Consider the following 8,276-nt stretch of genomic DNA (forward strand, 5'->3'; position numbering starts at 1 on the left):
GGTTACGTAAAAGTGCTGCAAAGTAAAAGAAGGAAACAAGAATAAATCTGTACAGTAAATACTACACATCTCTTCACCTAGCTGGATCAGGCCAGAGAATCTCATCAACATTGCAGACAATATACTCATTGGCAAGACAACGTGGGAAGAAACATATTGAATGATGCATCGTTACACAGCTGACATTTGACAACTTTGGTCCTCTTCTTCTTTGATGACATTCTCCTCCGGTTTCAGGTCTTCCTCGTCCTCTACCTCCTGCTCATTTGAAAGCAGGTGAACTCAGCTGCTGCATTTTTGTGGAGCTCAAACCTGATCGTTGTGTCTACAATAAAGCAGTCATGTGTTTGTACACCTAATGTGTGTGTTTAATCAACTGGCTCACGGGTTTGGTGATTTGTCAGTGCTTTGGAATCTCAAGGAAGAGACATTATGATATACTTCAGTGTCTAACGCAGACAAGTGTGTTTAATGTTTTGCAAATCACTGTGTGTCTTGTTCTGGAAAAAGTGTAAGGCTGACTGTGTTTATAGTTGTGAGAATCTGGTCCAATGTTTTTCTCCTTGAGTGTAAGGTGTTGATAATTATGTCATTCTTTTATTTTTAGTGTCCATGCAATCATAAAAAATGTAAGTACTCATGGTTCTGTATGTACCTCTGTTTTAAAGTCAGATACATTTAGGTTATGGAACAATCAATAGAAAACATTTAAATAATTGGGTTTTGTCATTGTTCTCTAGTGGTCAGTAGAGCTAGCTGGAGATGTGGTTTGATTTAGCCAATAAATCAAACATTTATATTACAGAATAATTTGTAAAGTAAGATATCTATGAAAGGAACAGGGGGTAGGGTCATATAAGTATTTACTTCTGCCTACCTCTTTTTCAAACAAATTGAGAGAAAATGTCTTATGGTGTATGAATGTTAAACTTATTATGTTAGAAATAAACAAACAAAACAAAAATAAAAAACAGGAAAATGGCCAATGTTGAGGAATCTTTGAATAAGATTGTGCTGACATTTGATAAAGCATATGTATAATTCACGTTGGAGATGGTTTGATCTATGGACAACGGCGTTAGACTTCAGTGCACCAGAGAAAAGCACCTGGTGGTGAAACAGCTCTGGACTGATGGCCAGTAAGGTACATCTGCAGCCATAAAGCCCTCCATTGCATTTGGGGCAGATTGAATGCTACATTTAGAACGATTTTCATGTCACCCTATTTATCTCCATTCCAATTATGTTTTGATTCACTTCGAGTTTGTTTCAGGTGAGTAATTAAGTTTTGGAAAGAGCTACGCATTTTTTTTTTACAGTTAAAAAGGCTCATCTAAAGATTTGGTCTTATCTGACTTTCTTTGTCAATTGTCACCATAGCAAATTGAGAAACCGTGATCTTGTAAAAAGCTGACTTTATCGACAGCTCGCAGCCCTCATACCGGGTTTTGTTTTGCCGCCACTTTCTAAAGTTGTGCAGCAAAACATAGACTTTCAAACTTTAATCCTCCACATAAGCATTCTGCAACTGGAAGGGGCTGTGCTGAAAATGTTCAGCATAAATGCGTTTACCATTACACCCCTTTTAGCACCTCTCTGTTATAGGATGGGAAAGATCCGGAAATGTTTGCAGCCTTTTACAAATATTTTTCTTACATGCCTTGAAATTCAGAGACTGCTTTTTTTTAGTGACGCTAGCAACACCAACAGCGCTATGCCTTCATTTTAAGATTGATAAGATAGTTTAAAATAACTTTTTTAATTTGGTCTTTGTTTGTTTTATTGTAAAATCCTGTTTTATGGTGACTCATCTCACACACATAGTGTTACTCATCATAACAATGGGGCAGAGAAGTAAAAGGTGAAAAGACATCTGTATAAGGACGTCAGGACGTTGGCGTGGTTGAAAGATGGTCGCATTTGATCAGATGGGCCAAAATAACCCTCACCTTTAACAACTTCGATGGGGTGCAATTTTGACAAAGACTGACTTTACGTAAATAGGCATAAAAAGATGTTCACGGACATCTGCTGTATGAGAGGTTAACTCAGTAGTTCTCATATGTTTGCTCCCTTTTCAGGACCCCATCTCAACAAACTGGGTCAAAAATTTAACTTTGATCGTTTTCTGCTTCAATGCATTTAAGCTGTCGTTCTGAAGATTACCCAGAACCCCCTTTAAAACGTATAACATATATATGGGTTCATTAACATAACAACTGGAATGTTTCAACATTGCCACACTTTAACTATATATTATTAACAACAATATAAATGGCTTGTACAGTACCTGCTGTCAACTTTTAAGTAGTTATGAACCTCATATGGGAAAAAATAATTTCAAGCAATTAATATCAAAGACAAACTTCAGGTATATCAAGCTTTGTACTTTTTAGGAGTTTATTAATAGTGTTCATCCTGCTACTGACTGCAGGTACAGATCAAACAACAGGGGGTGCTGTTGACCAATTTAGGAATATTTAGAAGGCTTGTATTTTCTGGACAAAAAAAGGCAAGGCTATTCTTAACACCCCCCCCCCCCCCCCCCACACACACACACACACACACACACACACACACATTGAAGTTAGTGACATGTCATACTAATGTTAGGAATACAGGGCAATAATACAGTAATGTTCTTAATTACTGTATTATTACAGCTGATTACTTAATTAGCAAACAGCTGGAATCCTGCATACAAATAGTTGTCCTCTGTGGGCTATATTCACAGAAGAAAGTTAGTGCATCCACCAGTGGTGTCCACTGTCAACCCAATAGGGTCAGTGTAGTGCATTTTTCAGATGTTCCTCTAGTTTGACTGAGCTGAAAAATAAACGGTTGATTACCAGGCCACAAGAGAAGTTTGAATTGCTTATTAGTTCATGTAGTTTTTTAAAGCAGCTAGTATGGAGCAGGGACACGCCTAAAACACACAGGACACAGGTCTTTAAATTGGACATCACTGAAATATGTACAACTGCCCAACTTTCTTTTTTTTTTTCTATGGAAAGTACTTGGAAAACATTTTTCCTGGGTCTAGGATAGTGAGTTTATATAATTATAACTCTTAGCCAGGTAAGCTTAGCCAGAAGGAGGAAACAAAGCATTTTTGGAGTGGGTCAGGCTAGGTTTAAACCAGGTTAAAACCTTTAAATTTGACTAAAATTATTCAGGTACTTTTTAATTTATTTTTCTTGACAACGATTAATGGCCATTCTGGGTTGATCAGAATGTTTATTAGCTAGTAGAAATTAAAAGTTGGCTCATACTGCCTCTTTTATTTTGAATCGACGGCTTTTCATTTTTGAGAACACAATGGATTTATTTATTTAATGAGCAGGATCTTATTGCAGATTACACATTCAGCAGACAGATGAATTAACTATTGTTAATTCATGAATTCTTCATTTAAAGAACTGACTATACATTTAAAAATATACTTGTAAGATCTTACTATTTTCTATGGGTTAGTATACATATCAGTCCCATATAAACTGGAGAGCTCATCATCATTACTACCTGGTGACCTTATGCTTCTAAGAATGTTTTTCTTAAATCAAGACTGCACTAAATAACTCATTAAGACAGATATTTTTTTTGCAGCACTGACCAGGGAGAGCAAGCAGCTTCCCCTCTATTTGTCTTTCATCGCCCCCTCAGACAAATAAAGCCTACTGTAGATACCGGGGGGGTTACAGGATTGCGCGCATGAATGTCAGGATTTTTCTTCCAGGCTTCCAACTGCCGCCGAGGTATGCTCAGCGTTTGATGTGAAATCTGTGTAATTTTCTGAAAGGCATCGCATTATCACGAGGAGTCAAAAGCTTTCTGGCAGTAATTGCTGCATGGCCACAGACAGACATGTAGCACACTTTGCAGTCTTTCCCTGCAGAGATTTCTAACAAATGAATGCTGAAAATATGAACTCTGCTATGCACTGCAGAAATGTGCAAATTGTTACGTTGTGGAGTTCGCCTTCAATGTCTTCATGCGTGAGTAAAAAAAAAAAAAAAACTGCTTTCGTTTCCCTCTATTAGTAAGAATATTTCTTGCTGGATTTTATTATGCAAAATGTTTGGGGGAAAAAAAACGTTATGCACTGATTTGCCTAACACCGAAGCAGCAAAAGCAGAACAAGATATATACTTTAAAAAAATCTAAACAAATCTACACATCTTCCTCGTCAGCTTTATTTTTTTTTCCCAAACACCAGGGTTGTGCATATCTTCTAATCACTGGGACAAACAGAGGACCTCAAATAAATCCATAAACAACAAAGAATGAAACCTTCTCCCCCTTCCCCTCCCCAGAAAGCCTTTCCCCTCCTTGTTTCACAGTTTTGCGAAGGAGGAGAGATAAAATGTGCATCTGTGTGTTGAGTGGCAGAGTGCATAACATTGTTGCTGATTTTCACAGTCTCACTCCACACACTCCTACTGAGTTAATAAATCTGACCCCTGCTTAATTAAAATAACAGACTATCCTCCACCGAGGAAAAAAAAAAAAAAAGCAGTTTGAGAATTATTTTAACTAATCGTTAATTAAGATTCAGCAAAAACAACAAGGAACCTGCCAGGGAAGATGGATCTAATTTTAGAGCCGCGTTATGAGAGACGCAGCAGCTGGATGTTGGGCGCCCACTCAGGAGCAGAGAGGAGTTCCAGCTCCTCCGGATGGAGCGCCGTTGCCTCCTCGGAGAAGCAGCAGAAAGCCTGTCAGAGTGCCTCAATTGTTCTTCAAATAACGCAACTGAAGTGCGGAGACAAATCCCCCAAAAAAGCAGCAACCCAACAGGAAAATAATCACATAGCGGCTGCTTATTTAGGATGTTATGGTAATGCTGGCTTTTCTAAAAGAGTCCGTGTTGCTCCATTAATTGCTAATTTTGTAGCGCTGATCTTTTGACCACATAAGGTGAAAGAGGCCAGAAACACAGTCACAACATAATGATGCTGCTGTAATAACCGTGCCTCCTCTCTAGTCCCGAATCTTGGCCCCTGCTGCCGTGAAGGCTGTAATTCTGCAGCAAGGACTGTTAAGAGGATATCATTATCATGTGTTTCCCCGAGTAAGCTGCAGATTTGGTTAAATATAGTGAAGCTGTGTGTTTTATTTTATTTATTTTTTTTGTTGCTATCTCTCTCTTTCTTTTTTTTTCTCCCCGTTTTGCAATAAAGCTGGGTCAAGCCAGCCCCTCCCAAGGCGATTCTTTTCAAATGGGGGGCTGCCAAAGCACCCGCTCTGCCACAGATGTAGCCAGTATCGATGCCATGCTCAAAAACTGATTGAAAAGAGACTTACATGTTTCAAAGCATGCTGGGAACTGGGGGCCAGGCGAAAGCCCAAAGTATTAAAGCTGAGATAGTCACCAGTATGCTATAAAAAAGGCAGCATATGTGCTAAAGTCCAGCAGTGCTGCAACGATCCAAATTCTAGAAGGTTTCTTTTTTTTTTTTTTTTGATTTATTGAAAACATTTGATCAGATTTTCTTTGTTTTCTTATTAAGGTCGAACACGTTCCCATGATCTTTCATTTACAGTTTAAACGTTGACATTGAAAGCTTAAAAAAGTTTTTTTTTTTTTCATTACAGTTTTAAAAAAAAAATTGCATTTGAATTAGAGTTGTACACTCTGATCTGATTTCTCAGTTTCTGTCATTTCACTTCCATCCAGTAAAAGCTCTCAGGTAATTAGGTCAGAGCAGTGAAAACATTTGTGATGCGATCATTTCATCCTGACTTCAAACCGAGGCGATTCTGAAGGACACAGTAGAGCCAGTAGAAAGAGTAAAAGACGTGACACCGCCAACTGAAGTTAATTAAAGACGATGTCATGAATCCCATTTTTACTCTCTGATATTCAAAGATCTCCTCAGAAAGTATCAATAGCAGATTTGTGAAAAGAGATTTTTAATTAGCGAATGAGTGAGGAGTGTGTTGATTTTTTTTTCTTCTTCTTCAGCTGATATCTGTATTTTATCAGAAGATGGTAAAAGAAGAAAAGAAATCATTCATCCAACTCCCCAAGGAGTCCCATTGTTATCACAATGCACTGTTCCTCCTTAAATCGGAGAGCAGAATGGAAATTCTGAGCTGAAGTGGTAGAGCTGCGCTCTGCGTTTGCATATTTATTCAGCTGTCATATCTATCTGAGCAGATCATCAGAGGAGATAAGCTAAAGAGATGAGGGAATAATGGCTCTTGCTGAGAGGCTGCTGGATGATGTGAGCATATTCCTGAAAAACACCGGGAACTGGGTAAACAAAATGTTCCCCCACAAAGCCACGGATTTGGAAATGAGCTGCAGTTAATGACGGTGATGATGGCACCGATAGCGACGATGAAGATGTTCTAAAGAAGAGTCGAAATTTTATTTCCCAAGATACACATTTTAAGGAGCAACAGTGCCTAATGAGAGGAGTACTGTCCTTGTGTTATGTTGTGGAAAATGTGACGTTAGCAGGAGATCCACGTTTGCAACGGAACCTTAAAACAGAAATCCAAAACTTTTTTCCTATTAACTCATTTATTTTTCAAACTTATGTCCAAATATGACTTGTCATCAGACATCAGAGCAGAATACGTCAGTTTCTATTAACACAAAAAATCCAAAACAATATAAAAAATATTTAATTTTCATTTCTATCCCATGAAAAAAAACAACTTTTTTTGACACTCTATAGGACTGATGCACTTGATTGAGCCCCTGACCTTTCCCCTCACTGGCATAAAAAGGAATTACTGTCATTTGTTTTCAAATGTAATGATAAATTTGAAGAACATCAGCTGCTTTACTTTGGTAACAAATCTTATCAGAACATTGTGATTACAATTTAATTGAAGATGCTGATTCCGTCATTACATGTGTAGGGTTTCCAGCAGATATGCAGTGTGTTATGAATGAATATATCAACATAGCACAAGCTAAGATCTGTCAAAAAAAAAAAACTTTGTAATTGAGAAAGTTTCTGTGTCACAAAAAGAATTCCAGTTTGCTTTAACTAGTCTAACAACAAGGCTGATGCTGGAGTCGCCAGCTACACTACAGGAACTCTGGGGGGGATTCAATGTTACCTTCTCAAATTATTTAACTTAAACTCAGGCATATTGGTTTGCAAATGCAATGATAGTTAATGATTAAACTCTTTTGTCGCTTTACTTTGATAATAAATCTAACGTGGTTAGAATCTACCTAAAGACGTTCCTTCAGTGTGGGCTGTTCCTGTTGTTGAGTATGTGCGGTTGTCCAGCAAGAAATGGCAAAGCCGGTGTGTTTAGCAATTACTTTAACTCAGTAAACTTAGTAAGAGTTGGGAATTGTCATAAGCCATTTGTGTTGAGAAAGTTTTCACGTTGAAGCAGAATCTAAGCTTGAAACCAGTTTTAGCTTTTTTAATGACAGCAGTGATGCTAAAGTCAACCTCAATATGAAGCTGAGCTTCCTCACCCGGAGGCAGTCGCTGCCACTGAACGGCACATCTTACAGGGAGAAAGGTTTACCTGCTGCCACCTTGTTAGAACGGGTTTGAAAAAAAAACGCCATTAATATTTTGGTAAAGTTTATGCACGAATTGCAAACTGACTTCTATTTCTCTTTCTTTTTCAACATGAAGGACAAACCAGATCACTTCATGGAAGAAAAAGGTGAAGGTGCTCGTGAGGTGGTTGCTGTGACAGGCGGAATCTGCATCCAAACTACTTATTAAACCCTGATAATTATGTGTGCTTGCTATTAATTGATCTGAGCTTGTATGTTTTGAATGTTTGAAGGTAGATGACTCTGGGCTGAGAAATAATAACAACACACCGTTGTCTTTTTGTTTACAAACTGCTGATTTTCCAGATGTTTTGTACTTCAATATGATTCATAAAATGCATACAAATATGGCCCATATACTCCACAGTTTAAGTCAATATCAAAGAGCATGGTTTAAAAAAATAGCAAATTCTAGAATTTTTTTTTTACGATGTTATTTGAATTCATTTGTGGAAAATTACTTAAAAATGGTTTAAAACTGAATTTTATTAGGGCACTAAATGGAATTGAACCAAATTAATTTTACTGCCTTTTAGCTGTTTCACATACAGGATTTCTACTTAGAAATATTACACAAATTTTACTGCTCAAAGTCTAACAGGTGACTTTATCAGTGTGGAGGTCCATCTACAAGTGAAGGGTATCATGGGTCTACAGGTCATTTATTTCTCAATGCATATGTCGACAGACTGCAAGAGCAATATATAGGACAGCTAATTCAACAACAGCCAAGCAG

The sequence above is a fragment of the Fundulus heteroclitus genome, chromosome 3 (assembly GCF_011125445.2).
Source record: "Fundulus heteroclitus isolate FHET01 chromosome 3, MU-UCD_Fhet_4.1, whole genome shotgun sequence".
In the NCBI taxonomy this organism is placed as follows: Eukaryota; Metazoa; Chordata; class Actinopteri; order Cyprinodontiformes; family Fundulidae; genus Fundulus; species Fundulus heteroclitus.